The sequence below is a fragment of the Moschus berezovskii genome, chromosome 21 (genome assembly GCF_049115385.1).
Source record: "Moschus berezovskii isolate FMDL1 chromosome 21, NW_MosBer_1.0, whole genome shotgun sequence".
Taxonomy (NCBI): domain Eukaryota; kingdom Metazoa; phylum Chordata; class Mammalia; order Artiodactyla; family Moschidae; genus Moschus; species Moschus berezovskii.
The window spans coordinates 44,771,749-44,792,951 of record NC_142480.1 but is presented as its reverse complement, the minus strand read 5'-3'; the positions used below and the strand labels follow the sequence as shown (position 1 = coordinate 44,792,951).

Genomic DNA, 21,203 nt, shown 5'->3' with positions numbered 1-21,203 from the left:
ATAAAAATACATGGAAAGATATTCCACATTCAGTTCAGTTCAGTCGCTCAGTCGTGTCTTCCTCTCTGCGACCCCATGAATCACAGCACGCCAGGCCTCCCTGTCCATCACCAACTCCCGGAGTTCACTCAAACTCATGTCCACAGAGTTGGTGATGCCATCCAGCCATCTCATTCTCTGTCGTCCCCGTCTCCTCCCACCCCCAATTCTTCCTAGCATCAGACTCTTTTCCAGTGAGTCAACTTGATGCATGAGGTGGCCAAAGTATTGCAGTTTAAGCTTCAGCATCAGTCCTTCCAATGAACACCCAGGATTGATCTCCTTTAGAATGGACTGGTTGGATCTCCTTGCAATCCAAGGGACTCTCAAGAGTCTTTTCCAGCACCACAGTTCAAAAGCATCAATTCTTCGGTGATCAGCTTTCTTCACATTAAGAATTATTATATCAATGCAAATCAAAATTACAATGAATTATCACCTCACACTGGACACACACTTTCTTCACATTAAGAATTATTAAATCAATGCAAGTCAAAATTACAATGAAGTATCACCACACACTGGCCATCATCAAAAAGCTCTACAAACAATAAATACTGCAGAGGATGTACAGAAAAGGGAATCTTCCTACAATCTTGGTGGGAACGTAAATTGTGAAGCCACTTTCGAAAAAGCATGGACGTTCCTTGAAACACTAAACACTTGGCTTCTCACCTCTTGACGTTCCGGCCGCGCGCGCCGCGCCTCGTCGCTCTGCCTCGCAAAATTGAGGAAATCAAGGACTTCCTGTTTACAGCACGGCGCAAGGACGCCAAGTCCGTCAAGATCAAGAAAAATAAGGATAATGTGAAGTTTAAAATTCGATGCAGCAGATACCTTTACACCTTGGTCATCACAGACAAAGAGAAGGCAGAGAAGCTGAAGCAGTCCCTGCCCCCAGGTTTGGCCATGAAGGAGCTGAAATGAACCACGTAGGCGGCTTTGAACTGTATTAAAATTTTTAAAATTCTCAAAAAAAAAAAAAAAAAGAAACACTAAACACAGAGGTATCATATGATCCTGCAATCCCGCTCCCAAGCTTAGATCTGAAGAAATTCATCATTCGAAATGACATATGCTCCTTGATTTTCAGGCTAGCACTATTTACAGTAGCCAAGACATAGAACCCGTCGAAATGTCCATTGGCAGAAAAATGAAGACCACATGATGCATCAATACAGTGGAATACTACTTAGCTGTAAAATAGGAAAAATAATCACATTGGCAGCAGCATGGATGGACTGAGAAATTTTCATACTAAATGAGGTAAGTCAGAGAGAAAAAGACAAATATTGTAAGACACCACAGACAATTAGAGTCTATAAATTCATACCAGTGAACACATTTACAAAACAGAAATTGACTCGCAGATTGAGAAAACCAAATTATGATTATCAAAGGAAAGTTAAAAGGGAGGGATAAATTAAAAGTTTAAGATTAAAATATATACATAATAGCTATCAAACTGATAATCAAATAGAATCTACTGAATAGAACAGTGAACCCTACTGAACAATTTGTAACAACCTATATGAGAAAGAAAATGAAAAAATAGATATGCTGCTGCTGCTAAGTCACTTCAGTCGTGTCCGACTCTGTGTGACCCCATAGACGGCAGCCCACCAGGCTTCCCCGTCCCTGCGATTCTCCAGGCAAGAACACTGGAGTGGGTTGCCATTTCCTTCTCCAATGTGTGAAAGTGAAAAGTGAAAGTGAAGTCGCTCAGTCATGTCTGACTCGTAGCGACCCCATGGACTACAGCCTACCAGGCTCCTCCGTCCATGGGATTTTCCAGGCAAGAGTACCGGAGTGGCTTGCCATTGCCTTCTCCGAAAATAGATATATGTCTATGTAAAATCAAATATACCTTAAACCAATGAGACAATGGAAATCAACTCTGCTTCTGCTGCTGCTGCTGCTTCTAAGTCACTTCAGTCGTGTCCGACTCTGTGCAACCCCACAGACAGCAGCCAACCAGGCTCCCCTGTCCCTTGGATTCTCCAGGCAAGAACACTGGAGTGGGTTGCCATTTCCTTCTCCAATGCATGAAAGGGAAAAGGGAAAGTGAAGGCGCTCAGTCGTGTCCGACCCTTAGCGACCCCATGGACTGCAGCCTACCAGGCTCCTCCGTCTACGGGATTTTCCAGGCAAGAGTACTAGAGTGGGGTGCCATTGCCTTCTCCAGGAAATTAACTCTACCCCATTATAAAATAAAAATTAAATTACAAATTAAATTACCTGAGCTTGGTGAAGGGGAAACCAGATAGTGGTGACCCTATGAATTAGACATGTGTTATGCTATGACATTAATGCGACACCTCTAAAGGTTTTCATTCTGCAGAACACAGAGCAGCAACCCACTCGAAGGTGCCTGACCTCATTGAATGCAACAAGGTGAAGAGAAGAAAAAGGACCACAGGTTAATCAGGGCAACACCCTCAATTCAGACGTTGGATATCTCAGAGAGAACAAGACACACTGCAGGCAAAGGGCAGATGTGGGGTTTCCAGGTACAGATTCCTGACCCTTGTGGATGGAGTGAGACCCACACAATCCCCAGACCCAGCACCTGGGGCCCCATGACCGTTGCTTAGGACATGGTGTCTCTGCTCCTTGGGCCCCTAAAGTAAAAACAACTGGGTTCCTGTAACCTCTTGGCATGGTAGAAAGAAGTGTAGGGTCAGTCTCCTCTCCCAACACTTGTCCCAGAGAAGTCCTCTTTACCTTTTGGTTCTGTGTGATAATAACTGTTTTTACAGCTGTCGTGATAATGTTGAACACACTAACTTGGATCTGGCAGGCTCGGTCCTTTCTTGTTCCACTGAGGTGTTGAGAAAACACGCCAGACACAGGGCTGGGAGACAAGGGGGAGGTCTGGTCTCTGCTGAGTAGGGAGGGTCGACTGGAAGGAGATCACAGCAGCAACCTCACCTGCTGCCCATTGACTTTTTGCCCGATCCCTGTGCCCTGGAACCAATTCACCAGGTGAACCTGCCTCCCTACTCAACCTGAATGTGCTGGAAAACTGGAATGATTACCAGGGAGCCACCTGAGGGGTCTCCAGGAGCCTCAGGGAGGTGAACCCAGCAGGGGACAGCAGGGGACAGACTAGGAGCCCCACCGCAGCACTGATCCCCGGGAGGACCATGGAGTCCACTCAGAGGGGAGCACGGTACCCAGAGAAGCCCACCCCAGCCCCAGCCCCAGACATCTGAGCACTGACGTTCAGACGCAGGCACGGAGTTTCCCAGACAGAGGCCAGGCCGGGTCTCCACCCGGGTCTCCATGTCCCAGTGCACAGAGTACAGGTCAGGTCTAAATGTTCTCATCGCAGAAAGCGGACGGTCTCGTCTTAACAGCATCAGTGCAGATAGGATTTGGAGTCTAAATCTACCATGCAGACAGAACTTGGTCAGGTTCAGACCTAGACTAGTCTAGGGTTGGTCTCCCAGGAGGCACAGGTCACCCACAGGCAGTGTCTCTCATCGTTGGACAGGGGGCTCACCCTCGTGTGGGAGCTAGGATGTACATTTCTTGAAGAAGAAATCATCGCTGGGCTCCACACTTCACCCACAGCAGGAAACTGAAAGAATCTGTGTCATTAAACAGTTCAACAGGCAAACAACAATGTTACCAATTTCTGCGGCTACATGATGGTCAGGATCCAGGGGAGAGCTAGGAATTTCTTAGAGTGCAGCCCAGTGTCCTGTAAAGACAGACAGGAAGTGGCCTGATTCCAGCATCCCAGGTTTCCAGCAGGAGGCGGCCACACTGGAAGCCTTTTGAAAAAGTACTTTATCAGAATAAAAATAAACTGTTTTAATTCCAAGCATCCTAGTTATTTGCAAACCTAAAATATTCTTAAAAGCTTCCGTTCCGTTCCGTAGCTCAGTCGTGTCGTGTCCGACGCTATGCAACCCCATGGACTGTAGCCTACCAGGCTTCTCCGTCCATGGGATTCTCCAGGCAAGAGTACTGGAGTGGGTTACCGTTTCCTTGATTTTACAGTTTCCATTGGTTCCTTTGGCTCAGATTTTCTAGGTAGAAGCAAGCCATTATTTCAAGTTATTTTCTTCTAATTCTGTTGTTTGTTATTATATGAATAAAGAATCACACTTGAAAATAAAATTCCTGCAAAAGATTAGTGACTCAAAGAGCACATGAGCTGCAGGTAATTTTTATTCCAACAGTTGCATTTTCCTCCAGGAAGAAAACAGAAAACATAGGCCCACTGATTTTTTTTTGCTTCTCTGTTCAAACTGAGCTAGAATGAAATTGATATTGGTATCAACAAGTAACAGTTTTTGAGGTTTGAAATGTCACACCAGGAAAACAGGACCCGAAGAAAAGGGAATCCTCCTACGCTGCTGGAGAGAAACCACATCCTAAAAATAAGGCTAAAATTCAAATTAGATTTAATTTTGACAGTATATGGTTACATGGAGTATGAACCAAGAGTCTAAATATAGCAGACAACATGTGAAATCAAATTTGATGCTCAGATGTGACAGTAAGGTTTCTTATGAGATCTGCAGCTCGTATGCACATACTTCATGTATCTTTTCAAATTACAGTTTTGAATGGATGTATGGCTAGAAGTGGGATTGCTGGATCATATGCTATTTTTATTTTTTTGTGTGAAACCGCCATCCTGTTCTCTACAGTGACTGCACCAGTTTTCATGCCCAGCAGCAGAGTAGGAGGGTTCCGTTGTCTCCACAACCTCTGCAACACTTGCTATTTGGACATTTTTAAATGATGGCCTTTCTGACCAGTTTGAGGTGGTACCTCATTGAAGTTTTGATTTGCATTTCTGATAATTAACAATGAGGAGCATTCAGGATGAATCTTTAATTTTCAGATGTGTAAAATAAATTAGGTTTGACATCTCAACTTGACAATTTTTTCAGATAAGAATTTATGAAATATTTAGTTATTTCCTTTCTTCTTAGTCTAACTATAGGGACATGCATTATCATGTTACTCAAGGCGATGCACTCAGTTTTGGATTTTTGAGCAGTTTTAAAGATGTGCACTGCTCCCTTCAAAGGGAAGGCTTGTGGTGGGAACAAGTTCCACCATCCAATAAAAGCTGTTCCTTGAGCAAATACAGTCACTGCCAAGGGGGCACATGGTGAGACCACCATGTCCACAGACACTTCCCACATCTCAGGCCCCAATGTGCCCACTCCATCTGAGGTGTAACAGTTTGCCCTGGTGATACAGCTTAACCTCTTTCTGTATGACGAGGTGAGTTGTTGAGGACTTTTTACGATTCTACTGGGGCTTCCCAGGTGGCACTAGTGGTAAAGAACTGCCTGCCAATGCAGGAGACATAAAGACGCTGGTTTGATCCCTGGGTCAGGAAGATCCCTTGGAGGAGGACGTGGCAACCTATTCCAGTATTCTTGCCTGGAGAATCCCATGGACAGTGTAGCCTGGTGGGCTATGGTTCATAGCGTCACAGAGAGTCGGACATGACTGAAGCGACTTAGCACACAGACACGCACACCCTCAGGAAAGGTCCTGCAGCAGATTCTGCAGAAATAAATTACAAACACAACCAACTGGCAAGAAGCCAATGGCAAAAGGTAAATTTCCCTCACACCCTTAAGGAAGAAAAAACCCAAACTGCCACAGGACAATATGCTCAGCATCCCTAATTATTATAGGAGAAATACCAATCAAAATGACAACAAGAAATCAAATCCAACCTATCAGAATGGCCATCCTCACAAGTCTGCAACAATAAATGTTGGGGAGAGCTGGGTAGTGATGGAACCTACCCGACACAATCAGTGGGAATGGAGATTGCCAACAGCCCTAGAAAGTACAGCCCACATGCTAGAAAAAGATCTTCAGAAAAACTAAGCCTAGAATCTGACATACCTCTACGTGGGCTTATAACCAAAAACCACCATTCAAAAAGACACAGGCAACCCAACACTCACTGCAGCCCTACTGACAACAGCAAAACACAGACCCAGGAAAATGTCCACTGACATTTAATCTTAAAGCTTAAAGATGCAGTACATGTATAAAATGGACTATGAAAACCTGCCGCTGAAATTATGAAACTATGCCCCTGGTCACCACAGGGATGGACCGTGAAGAATCTTACACTACCCAAGTCAGCCAGTCAAGGAAAGACAACAGTATCCTATCTCCCTTCTGTGCTAAATGAGAAAAAGAGATGCAAAGGAACTAATTTACAACACAAAAGGAGACTCTGAGAACTCAAACACAAAGTCCCCCTCTGAAAAAAAAATGTGAAGGCCAGGGATGAATTAGAAATTCAGGACTATCATATATACAGGAATATGTACCTTTAATAGATAATCCACAAGGACTATCTCCTACCTCCCCTCTTTCCTTCCACATATACAAAGAAATCCGTATCTCTAACAAATACACAGAAATCTGTATCTGTAATAGAAAATCCACAAGGAGTATCTCCTTCCTCCCACATAAACACAAAGTCTGCATCTCTAACATATACACAGAAATCTGTATCTGTAACAGACAATTTACAAGGATTATCCCCTTCCTTCATTCTTGCCACATTTAAACAGAAATTTGTATATCTAACAGATACTCCACAAACACCTGATGGTCAGCACAGGGAACTTTGCTTGAAATTCTGCAACAACCTCTAGGGCAAAACAATCCAAAAAAGAACAGATAATGTTGTATATATTCACATGTCATAACAGAATCAGATGGTTGTATACTGATGACAAGCAAAAATGGCAAATCAACTATATTCCCATATAGTATTATCATTAGATTAAAGAAAAGGAAAGAAAGTCAAAGCCTAGTTAATTTCCTCCCACCTCCCTGACTTGTGCTGCTATCCCATCCCTGAAGTCTGAGCAGCCTTGGAACCCTCACTGCCCTGGAGTGGTGTCAGACAGCTGGGCAGGGTGTCCTTAACTGAATACTGTCTGGTTTGCTCTGACTGCGACCAGAGTCCCTAGTACACCCAAAGTATGGTCGACCATCTGACCTTCAACTCTGGAAAATTAACCTAGACTCCAGGTCTGTTGGTGCTGGGGTCCCCAATTTAAGCCTCCTTCCTGAGAGTGCAGTCTCCTAGGCAACTACCTCAGCAGGGAGGTGGTGCCCCAGGTAAGCATGAGTCTGGAGGGAAGGAGTGACGCTTCAGGGGGAAGAAGTAGTGAGACACAGGCCCTTGGGTGTTTGTTCAGGCATATTCCACTCTAATTCACCGTCCAGGAAGCCGTCTTTCCCGAAGACTCTGGTTGCACGTGGAACCAGAGTTGGACGTGAAGAAGTACTGCCACCTTGTGGACATTTTCTATAACTACAACTTGACCACTGGCACCTCCAATTCACAAGGCGCAAGGGACTGTTAATGATAGCTGCCGTCAGAAAAGGCCCTACGGTAGGTACTGCAGACATAAATTCCAAACACAACTGACTTTCAAGAAGCCAATTGTGACAGGCAAATTTTCCTCACACCCTTTAAAGAAAAAAAAGGAAAGAACACCAAATGGTCACGGGACAAGATACTCAACATCCCTATTTATTACAGGAGGAATACCAATCAAAATGACAACAAGCAGTCAAATTCCATCTGAAAGAATGGGTATCCTAACTGTATACAAACTGTAAATAGGGGAGAAAACTGAGAGATGATGGAATCCCCCTTCACACTCCAGGGGAGTGGATATTGGCAACAGGCTCTAGAAAGGACTGCCTCCACAGGCAACAATGAAAAATTTCAAGAGCGCTAAGCCTATGATTTTAATATCCACACCTGGGCCGATATTATGAAAAACCATCATTCAAATGACACATGCACCCCAACATTCACTGCAGTGCTGTTAGGGTCCGGAGTCGCCCTTCCCTCAAAGGAACAGAGGACACTGACGATAATGCAGTCACCCTTCCCTCAAAGGAACAGCGGTTGGGACCGGGCAGAGACCTGTTTCAGTCCTCCCCTCTAGGAGGTGGCCAAACCTCCTGCCACGGCTTTTGTGCCAACCTCGGTATCGGAGGTTGTCTGTCTCCTTGAGGAGGGGTCTTGGGATCCCGGATGAGCCCCCAAATGTTATGCCCAAGCCGTGCAATCCCCAATAACTGCCGCAGGAGCCGTTTTCCGATGCAAGCACATAAGGGTCGGTTTATTCAAGCTCGAGCAGGGACCCCCACCATCACCGGCACAGCGGATCCGATTCTCAAAATACAGAGGTTTATATAGTACATTGCGCGGGAAAGAACTGCAAAAGTTAGCGACTATTACATCAGCCTGGAAGTGATTGGTTGACTTTACCTAAAGAGCACTTGGTGCATTCTGATTGGACTCTTTAGGTTTACACAACCTGGTACCTTTCTGTTATTTTCTGATTAGCCCTGAAGAGGGAGTTTCTCCAGGTTGCTGGTCTTTCCAGGAATCCTCACTCATCCTTACTCAACAAACAATTCCAGGGATCTTTACACAGCCTTACTCAAAAACCATTCTAGGAATCTTTACTTAAAAACAACCTTATCTTAAATGGAGTAACTTTGGTTCTACAAGCAGCAAGCGGCAAGCAAAGTACAGAAACAAAAATGCATTGCAGGAGCATTAAGTTCTACATCAGGTTCTACAGTGCTACTTCCAATAGCCAAGACACAGACCAAAGAAATGTTCCATCAACAGATTAAATCTTGAAGAAATATGGTACATATATACAATGGGCTATTACTCAGACTTGAAAAAAACCCATGAAATTATCCCAGTGGTTTCCACAAAGAGGAACCTTGGAGGATCATAAACTAAGAAAGTCAGCAACAGAGGAAGAATATAGCAGATGCTGTCCCTTATAGGCAAAAAAAAAAAAAAATCCACAGGAAGTATTTTACAAAATAGAGAGACTCTGAGATTCAAACACAAAGAATTAAAAAAAAAAAAAAAGGAACGGGCCAGGGATGAATCAGGAAGTCAGTACTAACATACAGATAGAAATCTGTAGTTGTAATAGATAATCTGGAAAGATTATCTCCTTCCTTCTTTCCTTCTACATAGGCAGTAAATTCTGTATCTCTAACATACCTACAGAAATATGTATCTGTACTAGGTAATCTACAAGGTTTACATCCTGCCTTCTTTCCTTCCTACCATACACATATAGGCAGAAACATTTATCTCTAACACATACATAGAAATCTGTAGCTGTAATAGATAATCCACAAGGACTCTTCCTTGTTTCCTTACACATGTACAAAATATCTATACCTCTAATAAATGTCCCACAGGGATCTGATGTTCAGCACTGAGAACTTTACCCGACCTTGTTCAATAACCTCTATGGCAAAAGAATCAAAAAAAGTACATAAATGCTCTTTGTATATGTTATAACTGAATCAGTCCATTGTACACTGAGGACAAGCATAAAAGGCAAATCAATTATACGTCAAAATAGCATTGGCTTAAGAGTAAAGAACAGGAATGAAAAGTAAAGCCTAGTTTACGCCCACTGACCTCCATAATTTGGGATAGTATCCGATCCCTGGAACCTGGGTAGTGTTGAGTCCCATGGCAGGCCTGGGGCCAACAGAGTTCTCTTCATTGAGACACCTCTTAAACCTGTTTTGCCTGGATTTTCCTGGCTGTGACCAGAATCCAGAGTGCACCCAAAAGATGGCAGCTCAACAATCAGGCCTGGGGACCAAAGTGAAGTCACCAAGTATTCAGGTCCCCTGGTGGTGGCGTCCCCAGCTGAAGCCTCCTTCCTGAGAGTGCAGCCTCCTTGGCCCAGCAGCAGGGAGCAGTGCCCCAGGCTGGGATGAGTCTGGAGGGGGTGGGTGGAGCTTTGGGGAAGAAATAGTGAGACTTAGGCCCTTGGGAGTTGGCTCAGGCACTGCTGCTGCTGCTGCTAAGTCACTTCAGTCGTGTCCGACTCTGTGCGACCCCATAGACGGCAGCCCACCAGGCTCCCCCGTCCCTGGGATTCTCCAGGCAAGAACACTGGAGTGGGTTGCCATTTCCCTCTCCAATGTGTGAAAGTGAAAAGGGAAAGTGAAGTCGCTCAGTCATATCTGACTTGTAGCGACCCCATGGACTGCAGCCTACCAGGCTCCTCCGTCCATGGGATTTTCTAGGCAAGAGTACTGGAGTGGCTTGCCATTGCCTACTCCTTGGCTCAGGCACAGTCCACTGTAATTCAGAGGCCAGGAAGCCATCTTTCCCCAAGGCTCTCCTTGCATGTGGAATCACAGTTGAGCACAAATAAGAGCTGCCTCCTTGTGGACAGTTCCTGTAACTACATATTGGCCATGACTGCTTCCCAGTTCAGTTCAGTCGCTCAGTCGTGTCCGACTCTTTGCAACCCCATGAATCACAGCACGCCAGGCCTCCCTGTCCATCACCAACTCCCGGAGTTCACTCAAACTCATGTCCATCGAGTCGGTGATGCCATCCAGCCATCTCATTCTCCGTCGTCCCCGTCTCCTCCCGCCCCCAATCCCTCCCAGCATCAGAGTCTTCCAGTGAGTCAACTCTTCGCATGAGGTGGCCAAAGTATTGTAGTTTCAGCTTCAGCATCAGTGGCTAAACATTAAAGAAAAGCAAATAAGACATGGAGAAGATTGCTCCCAAATAAAAAGGCATTACTGCTATGTCAGTAAAAGAAGTCCTTCAAAGCTTGGTTGATGATGGTATGGTTGACTGTGAGAGAACTGGAACATCTAATTATTATTGGGCTTTTCCAAGTAAAGCTTTTCACGCCAGGAAATGTAAGTTGAAGGTTCTGGATTCTCAGTTATCTGAGGGAAACTAGAGGTATGCAAACCTGCAGAAAAGCATCGAGAAAGCTAAAATTGGCAGACATGAAACAGAAAAGCGAATTATGCTAGCAAAAGAGCTTTCTTCACTTCGAGACCAAAGGGAACAGCTAAAGGCTGAAGTAGAAAAATACAGAGAATGTGACCCACAATTTGTGGAAGAAATACGTCAAGCAAATCAAGTGGCCAAAGAAGCTGCTAACAGATGGACCAATAACATATTTGCCATAACACCTCGGGCCAAAAGAACATTTGGGTTTGAAGAAAATAAAATTGATAAAAATTTTGGAAAGAAAAAATAAAGAAAAGCAAATATAAACTACACCCAGATATCACATCACACTGGTCAGAATAACTATTGCCAAAATCTGTACAAATGATAAGTGCTGGAGAGAGTGTGGAGATGAACGAAACACTCTTCCACCAGTGCTGGAGGTGTAGATTGCTAACAGCCATTATGAAGGCTCTGTGAGGGCTCCTTCAACCACGAGAAGGAGAATGAAATTAGAAAACTCCTTAACACTCTACACAAAACAAACTCCCAATAGTATAAATACCTAAATGCAAAGACGGATACTATGAAATTATTGAGGAAAAAAATAAACAGAATATGATTTGACATACATGCAGCAATCTCTTTGTGGAGCCACCTCTTAAAATAGTGGAAAATAAATCACAAATCAGAAAATGGGACTAAATTAACCATAAAAGCATTTGTGTGCTAAAGGAAACCCTAAATGAGAGAGAAGGACACCCTCAAAATAGGAAGAAATATTTGCAAAGAAAGATACCCACAAGGGATTCCTCTCTAAAACACAGAAACAGCTCGAGCACTCAATATCAAAAATAAATACAATCCAAGAAAGAAATGGACCAAAGATCAAAACGGATATTTATCCAAGGAAGGCCTACAGATTGTACTTGGGCACATGAAAATGTGCTCAGAATCACTAATTATTAGAAAAATGCAAATCAAAGTCCAATGAGCTAAGCACTCACATTGATCAAAATGGCCATCTCAAACCATCTTAAGGAATAAATGCTGGGACTTCACTGGTGGTCCAGTGAATGAGCCTGCTGATGCTGGGACATGAATTCAATCCCTGGTCTGGGAAAATTCGACATACACGGGGCAACTAAGCCCATGTGCCACAACTGTTGAGCCTGTGCCCTAGAGCCCTTGAACCACAACTACTGACCCCTTGCAATGCAGCTACTGAAGCCTGGAGCCTGCAGCCACGTTCTGCAATGAGAAGCCTGCCCAGTGAAACTAGAGAGAGAAGCCCCTGCTTGCTGCAGAGAAAGCCTGCGCTCAGCAACCAAGACCCAGTGCGACCAAAGATAAAGATGTAAAATTATTTTTTAAAAAAGAATAAATGCTAGAAAAGATGTGGAAACAAGAGAACCCCCCTGCACTGTTGGTCACAGTGTATCTAGGTATATACAGTAGGGATAATGTAGGAAGGTTCATTTAAAAAATAACATAGAAGTACTTTAGGACCCAGCAGTCCCATGCCTGGGCATACATCTGGAGTAATTCCAAAATCTGAAAGACAGGGGTACCCCTGCAATCTTGGCCCCACGAGGTACAATAGCCAAGTCTGGGAAGCAAGCTAATTGTAGAAAATACAGATGAATGGATACAGTTAGGGTACATTTACAAATGCAATATTTCTCAACCATAAAGAAGTAGGAAATAATGCCAAGTCCAGCCATAGAAAAGAAAATAGAGATGATCATTCCAGATAAAGTAGACAGGCAGAGGCAGTATCATAGGGATATCACTTCTAGGTGTAATCTAAAAATGTATACAAATGAACTTCTTTCCCAAAGAGACATAACCTCTCAAACTTTGGAAAGAAACTTCCAGTAAGCAAGAAAGAACGATGTGGGTCAGGGAGAAATGATTTGCTTCAGACCAACATATGCACACCGCTATTTGTAAAATAAGTCACCATGACCCACTGTGTAACACAAGGAAACTTAAGCAAGTCTGTACTAACCCACACGGGAAAATACCACCCCCACCCCAAAGAGCATATATACATCTATGGAGAAGTGGAGCAAGTAGCATGAGATTGAAAAAGAAAAAACAAAGGTCCCACAAGAATGTAATTCACCAATATCAGATCAGATCAGATCAGATCAGTCGCTCAGTCGTGTCCGACTCTCCGCGACCCCATGAATCACAGCACGCCAGGCCTCCCTGTCCATCACCAACTCCCAGAGTACACTCAAACTCATGTCCACAGAGTCGGTGATGCCATCCAGCCATCTCATTCTCCGTCGTCCCCTTTTCCTCCCGCCCCCAACCTTTCCCAGCATCAGAGTCTTTTCCAGTGAGTCAACTCGACGCAATAATGCAAGTCAAATCATAGGATAAAAACATTTTTAAAAAATGTCTACTTCCCTCAGGCCATAATGACATGGACTGGTGTCACATCCCTGGAGCCTAATTGACTTGAGTTCCTGGGCTGGAGTGTCTTGGGACTGAGGGAGCTGGGAGCAGGTAGCAGGCAGTGTGCCTACAAAATGGACCTGGGGTGCCTCTTGCCCCCTGCAGAGACCCCAACCTCCACATATAGGCCGGATAAATTAAGAGTTTGGAATTAACATATACACGTTGATACATATAAAAAAGATGATCCTCAGTAACTACTAAAATGCAGAGGGAGGTTTATTGAATACACTGTAATCACCTAAATGCGAAAAAGAACCCGAAAGAGAATAGATAAGCGTCTGTGTATAACTGAATCGAGATCCTGTACACCTGAAACAAACAAAAGATCAGAAATCCACTTTATTCCAATGTAAAGTAACAAGGAAATTACAGAAAAAAAAATAAAACGGTGTGGTATGAATAAGTGCTGCCACCTTGTGGCCATTGTCTGTAACAACACCATGAAGAACTGTGCTGCTGGATATTTAATATTCACACGGATCCAGGGGCTGGAAGCAAAAAACATATGCCCTCGAAGATGTCTTAGGAGTGGTCATCGAAAAAGAATTCAAAACGAGACAGGCATTTATGAAGCCAACTTCAAGAGGTAAGTTTAATTCACACCCTTTAAAAAATCACAAGGACAGCCATTAAAAAGAATGCATTTGAACCAGTTCTAATGAGGTGGATGAAACTAGAGCCTATTATACAGAGTGAAGTAAGCCAGAAAGAAAAACACCAATACAGTATACTAACGCATATATATGGAATTTAGAAAGATGCAAATGATAACCCTGTATACAAGACAGCAAAAGAGACACAGATGTATAGAACAGTCTTTGGGACTCTGTGGGAGAGGGTGAGGGTGGGATGATTTGGGAGAATGGCATTGAAACATGTATGTTGTCATATGTGAAACGAATCACCAGTTCAGGGTCGATGCATGTTACAGGATGCTCAGAGCTGGTGTGGGGGGATGACCCAGAGGGAGGATAAAGAGAGGAAGGAGGTGGGAGGGGGGTTCAGGAAGGGGAACTCATATACACCCGGGGCGGATTCATGTCAATGTATGGCAAAACCAACCAATATAATATTGTAAAATAATTAGCCTCCAATAAAATAAAATAAAAACAGAAAAAATAAAAAAAATATAATTCTGTCCTACAGAATTATTCAAGAATGTGTACAAAAAAATACATCTTTAAAGATTTAACCACAGTAAAAATTGGCAATGATCTTCTAATAAGAAGGACACAGCTCTATGGTAAAATACAATAAAACTAAAAAAATCAGGCTGCAAAAAATGCAGAGATAAGGGAAATGTTTATATTTCCCATTAAGTGAAAGACAAATTCTAAAGCTACAGAGACAGCAGAGTGAAAGTGAAAGTCGCTCAGTCGTGTCCCATTCTTTGTGACCCCATGGATTATACAGTCCATGCAATTCTCCAGGCCAGAATACTGGAGTGGGTAATCTTTCCCTTCTCCAGGGGATCTTTCCAACCCAAGGATTGAACCCAGGTCTCCTGCATTGCAGGCAGATTCTTTACCAGCTGAGCCAGAAGGTAAGCCCAAATTTTACATAAAAGCCATCTCTAATACACATAGGAACACAAATAAATACTCAAAGAACAAACGAAAGTATTACCAGTGTTATCTCTGGAAGTGGCATGATCATGGCTGGTTTTATTTTCTCATGTTTACTTTTCTGTATTTTCAAAATCCTTAAACAAATAAAAAAAACTTTTATATTCAAAAAAATAAAATAAAATAAAAAATCACAAGGAAAGATGTCAATAAGTATTCAGTTCAGTTCAGTTGCTCAGTCGTGTCCAACTCTTTGCGACCCCATGAATCACAGCACGCCAGGCCTCCCTGTCCATCACCAACTCCCGGAGTTCAAACTCACGTCCATCGAGTTGGTGATGCCATCCAGCCATCTCATCCTCTGTCGTCCCCTTCTCCTCCTGCCCCCAATCCCTCCCATCATCAAATTGCCAACATCTGCTGGATCATGGAGAAAGCAAGAGAGTTCCAGAAAAACATCTATTTCTGCTTCATTGACTATGCCAAAGCCTTTGACTGTGTGGATCACAATAAACTGTGGAAAATTCTGAAAGAGATGGGAATACCAGACCACCTGACCTGCCTCTTGAGAAACCTGTATGCAGGTCAGGAAGCAACAGTTAGAACTGGACATGGAACAATAGACTGGTTCCAAATAGGAAAAGGAGTGCGTCAAGGCTGTATATTGTCACCCTGCTCATTTAACTTCTATGCAGAGTACATCATGAGGAACACTGGGCTGGAAGAAGCACAGGCTGGAATCAAGATTGCTAGGAGAAATATCAATAACCTCAGATATGCAGATGACACCACCCTTATGGCAGAAAGGGAAGAGGAACTCAAAAGCCTCTTGATGAAAGTGAAAGAGGAGAGTGAAAAGGTTGGCTTGAAGCTCAACATTCAGAAAACGAAGATCATGGCATCTGGTCCCATCCCTTCATGGGAAATAGATGGGGAAACAGTGGAAACAGTGCCAGACTTTATTTTGGGGGGCTCTAAAATCACTGCAGATGCTGATTGCAGCCATTAAATTAAAAGACGCTTACTCCCAATGTACATAGGTACATACAATAGGAAGAACAGTAGGAGGTTCCCTTGAAAAATAACATAGAAATACCTTAGGACCCAGCAAGCCAATAACTGGGAAAAATTCAGAGAAAATCCAAAATTGAAAAGACAAGGGTAACCCTAGCTCTTAGTCCCACTAGCCAAGACAAAAAAGCAAGCTAATTGTGGTAGGGCAGATGAAAGGGTACAGAAGACGGGGAATTCTGCAACTACCTCCCAACATAAGATAATAGGAAATTAAGGGAAAAAAGAAGAGTGAGCCATAAAGAAGTGCTGTTCCTTTGTGGCCTGTTTCTGTAACAAACCATGGACAGCAGTGGTGCTGGGCATTTAATATTTACAAGGATCAAGGGGGCTATAAGCAAAAAAAACTTGTCCTCAAGGAATGTCCTAGGAGTTATCATTGAAAAAGAATTCAAAACAAGGCAGGCGTTTAAGTGGTCAATTTCAGGTAGTGGTTTAACTCACAGCCTTTTAAAAAAATGACATGAAAAGATGTCAGATCACTAAATATTAGAAAAATGCAAATCAAAATTATAACAAGGTATTTTTTCACATGGTTCACAATCATCATTGTCCAAAACACGATAAACAATAAATGCTAGAGAAAGTGTGGGGAAAAGGGAACCATCCTACACTTTTCATGAAAAGGTAAATTAGTAAAAGCGACTGTGGAGAATGGTGTGCAGGTTTTATAAGAAGTGATAATGAGAATGCAACTACAATACTCCCTGATGCATACACAAAGTTCAGTTCAGTTCAGTTCAGTCGCTCAGTCGTGTCCGACTCTCCGCGACCCCATGAATCACAGCACGCCAGGCCTCCCTGTCCATCACCAACTCCCGGAGTACACTCAAACTCATGTCCACAGAGTCGGTGATGCCATCCAGCCATCTCATTCTCTGTTGTCCCCTTCTCCTCCCGCCCCCAACCTTTCCCAGCATCAGAGTCTTTTCCAGTGAGTCAACTCATCGCATGAGGTGGCCAAAGTATTGCAGTTTCAGTTTCAACTTCAGCATCAGTCCTTCCAATGAACACCCAGGATTGATCTCCTTTAGAATGGACTGGTTGGATCTCCTTGCAGTCCAAGGGACTCTCAAGAGTCTTCTCCAGCACCACAGTTCAAAAGCATCAATTCTTCGGCGATATATGTTACTCACCATAAAAGGGCGACATCATGCCATGTCCAGCAACAAGGAAGAAGTAGAGATGATCATACTAAGTGACTACTAAGTGCTACTGCTAAGTCACTTCAGTCGTGTCTGACTCTGTGTGACCCCATGGATTGCAGCCTACCAGGCTCCTCCACCCATGGGATTTTCCAGGCAAGAGTACTGGAGTGGGGTGCCATTGCCTTCTCCAAAGTGACGTGAGGCAAAGACAAATATCATGTGATATCACTTAGTGCTGAATTCTAACGATGGATACAAATGAACATTTTTAACAAACAGAAACGCCTCACAACATAGCAAAGCACCTTATAGTTACCAAAAGGGAAAGGTGGTGGGCAATGAGGAATGAGCGGGTGGAGACGAACATACACACACTCTACTCTTTACAAAAACATCAGTGAGGGCCTCTACTCAACACTGAATAATAAACTATATGGGGAGAGAACCCGAAAAGGATACGTACACGTCTATGCATGAGTGACCCATGATGCTGTCCACCTAACAAAAACAAACAGACCCTAAACGTTGAGTCAGACACGACTGAGCGACCAAACTGAACTGAAACATTGTACGTCACCTACATACCAATACTAAATACGAATTACAAAAAGTGAATGCCAACTCTATTCCCCTCAGGCCTTGGTGACCGGGGGCTGCTGTCACATCCCTGAGGCCTGGGCAGGCTTGTTTCCCAAGGATGGACTGTCATGGGGCTGAGGGAGCCGGGGAGGGTGTGCCAGCCAATGAGCCCTGCCCCATGGACCTGGTGAGCCTGCTCCCCTCTGCATCAGCCCACAACCTTCAGATGCAGTGAAACTACACCTACTGAACCCAAAGGATGTGGAGCCTCTGGGATGGAAGAGTTTTGAAAAGACATGGGCTCCATGTATCCTGGTGATGGGGTTCCCATCTCCAGCCTCCTTCCTTAGGGTCATCCCACCTATGGATGAAAGCACCCTCCCCAGAGTGGTGTTGCAGCAACTGGGACATGTCCAGGGGATGGGGTAAGGAAAGATGAAGGAATGGGACACAAGCCTTGGGTGTTTCTTTTGGCACTTTCCACCCTAACTGACAATCCAGGAACAGGAATTTCCCCAAGGCTCTGGTTCCCCCAGTAACCAGAGTTGGGCATAAAAACATGCTGCCACCTTGTGGCCATTTCCCACAACAACAACTTTGAACCATTGCTCATGGGCACTTAATATTCAAAAGGTCTGTGGGACTGTAAGTGTAAGACCCTCCCTCAAGAAATGTCCTAGGCAAGATTATAGGAAAATATCCAAAATACAGCAGGCATTCAAGAAGCCAGTTTCACTTCAGTTTAACTGACACTGTTTAGAAAAACACATGAAAAGATGTCAACATCACCAAATATGAGAGAAATGCAAATCAAAACTTCAATGAGGTATCACCTCACACAGGTCAGAATGGCCATAGGCAGAAACTCTACAAACAATAAATGCTGGAGAGGGTGTAGAGCAAAGGGAACCCTCCTACACTGATTAAGGGAATGGAAATTGGAAGCAGCCACTGTGGAAGACACTGGGTAGATTCCTTTGCAATGAAAATGAGAATGCAATTAGATGACTCCCTAACACCATACACAAAAATAAACTGCAAATAGATTAAAGGTCTAAATAAAAGGACAGATACTATGAAATTCTTAAGGAAGAAAGCAGAATACACTTTGACATAAAACGCAGCGAGTTCTTTTTTCATCTACCTCCTAGAATCAGGACAAATTAAAAAAAAATAAACAAATGGGACCAAATAAATGTTTAAAGCATTTGCACGCAAATGATACCACCAGTGATAGAAAAAGACAATCCTCAGAATGGAAAAAATTCTAGCAAACGAAGATCAATCAGTTCAGTCGCTCAGTCGTGTCCAGCTCTTTGCAACCTCATGGACTGCAACACGCCAGGCTTCCCTGTCCTTCACCAACTCCTGGAGCTTGCTCAAATTCATGTCCATTGAGTTGGTGATGCCATCCAACCATCTCATCCTCTGTTGTCCCCTTCTTCTCCTGCCTTCAATCTTTACCAGTATCAGGGTCTTTTCCAATGAGTCAGTTCTTTGCATCAGTGGCCAAAGTATTAGAGTTTCAGCTTCAGCATCAGTCCTTCCAGTGAATATTCAGGACTGATTTTCTTTAGGATTGACTGGTTGGATCTCCTTGCGGTCCAAAGGACTCTCAAGAGTCTCCTCCAACACGACACTTCAAAAGCATCAATTCTTTGGTGCTCAGCTTTCTTTATAGTCCAACTCTCACATCCATACATGACTACTGGAAAAACCATAGCTTTGACTAGACAGACCTTTGCTGGCAAAGTGATGTTTCTGCCTTTTAACATGCTGTCTAGGTTGATCATAGCTTCTCTTCCAAGGAGCAAGAGTCTTTTAATTTCATGGCTGCAGCCACCATCTGCAGTGATTTTGGAGCCCTCCAAATAAACTCTGTCACTGTTTCCATTGTTTCCCCATCTATTTACCATGAAGTGATGGGACTGGATGCCATGATCTTAGTTTTCTGAATGTTGAGTTTTAAGCCAACTTTTTCACTCTCCTCTTTCACTTTCATCAAGAGGCTCTTTAGTTCCTCTTCACTTTCTGCCATAAGGGTGGTGTCATCTGCATATCTGAGGTTATTGATATTTCTCCTGGCAATCTTGATTCCAGCTTGTGCTTCATCCAGCCCAGCATTTCACATGATGTACTCTGCACATAAGTTAAATAAGCCGGGTGACAATATAAAGCCTTGACATACTCCTTTTCTGATTTGGAACCAGTCTGTAGTTCCATGTCCAGTTCTAACTGTTGCTTCTTGACCTGCATACAGATTTCTCAGGAGGCAGGCAGAGTGGTCTGGTATTCCCATCTCTTTAAGAATTTTCTACAGTTTGTTGTGATCCACACAGTCAAAGGTTTTGGCATAGTCAATGAAGCAGAAGTAAGTTTTTTCTGGAACTAGTCTCAGAAAACTGGAATGTAGTCAATAAAGCAGATGTTTTTCTGCAAACGAAGATACCCACAGGGAATTTATCTCCAACACATACAAAGAATTTGTGCATCACAGTATCAAAAAACAAACAATCCAATAAAAAATTGCCAAAGATCTAAATGCACATTTCTCCAAAGAAGGCATAGAGATGGCCATAAAGCAGAAGAAAAGATGCTCAGCCTCGCTAGTTCTTAGAGAAAGGCAAATCAATTGTCCAATGAGGTATCACCTCACATCAATCAGAATAACCATCTCAAAAAATCTACAAAAAAATTTGCAGTAGGTGTGGAGAGAAGAAAACCCTGCCAGTGTGGCAGGGAAATGTAAATGGGTACTTCCACTAGGGAGAACCTTATGGAAGTTCTTTAAAAAACAAAACATACAAGTATGAAGTGACCCAGCAATCCCATGCCTAGACGTAGATCTGGAGAAAACCAAAATTTTAAAAAATAACTGCAACCGAACGATCATGGCAGCACTAGGTACATTAACCAAGATAGGGAATCAGCTTAAGTGTGGAAGGACAGATGGATGGATACAGAAGATGGGGTGCATATACACAGCGTAATATTACTCAGAAATTAACAGGATGAAATGATGACGTGTTAGGGAAGAAAACTCGAGGTGATCATACTAGGTGAAGTAAGTGAACCAGCAAAGACAGTTATCATAGGATATCATTTTGGTGGAATCAAAATGGATAAAAATGAACTTTTTACAAAAGAGAAACAGCCTCACAGACTGTTTCTGTGAAAACAGAAAAGAATCTCACGGGTACCAAAAAAGACAGTTGAGAGGAGGCAGGGAGCAGTTAGCTGGTTCAGATTAATAGACACACCATGAAACAGGTGCTGAAGGTCTCTTAATAAAAGTCCAACAAGGCTGTAAATGACACCTGACTCAAGAAATGTCCTGCGGTAAATCACTGGAGAGGAATTCCAAACAGAGCCACCTTTCAAGAAGCCAGTTTCAAGAGGCAAACTGTACTCACAAGGTGCAAAATAATGCAAGCACATGGAAAGATACTCCACATCAGTTCAGTTCAGTTGCACATGGAAAGATACTCCACATCAATAATCATCAAATCGATGCCGATCACAACTGCAATGAGGTATCACCACACACTGGTC

At 43.3% G+C, this 21,203-nt stretch overlaps 2 pseudogenes; both read left to right on the top strand.

Moving 5' to 3' along the window:
* Positions 1–696: 696 nt before the first annotated feature.
* LOC148774548 (large ribosomal subunit protein eL38 pseudogene) lies at positions 697–992 on the top strand (annotated as a pseudogene).
* A 9,630-nt stretch (positions 993–10,622) lies between these two features.
* On the top strand, positions 10,623–11,129 carry LOC129550064 (meiotic nuclear division protein 1 homolog pseudogene; annotated as a pseudogene).
* Positions 11,130–21,203: the final 10,074 nt, after the last annotated feature.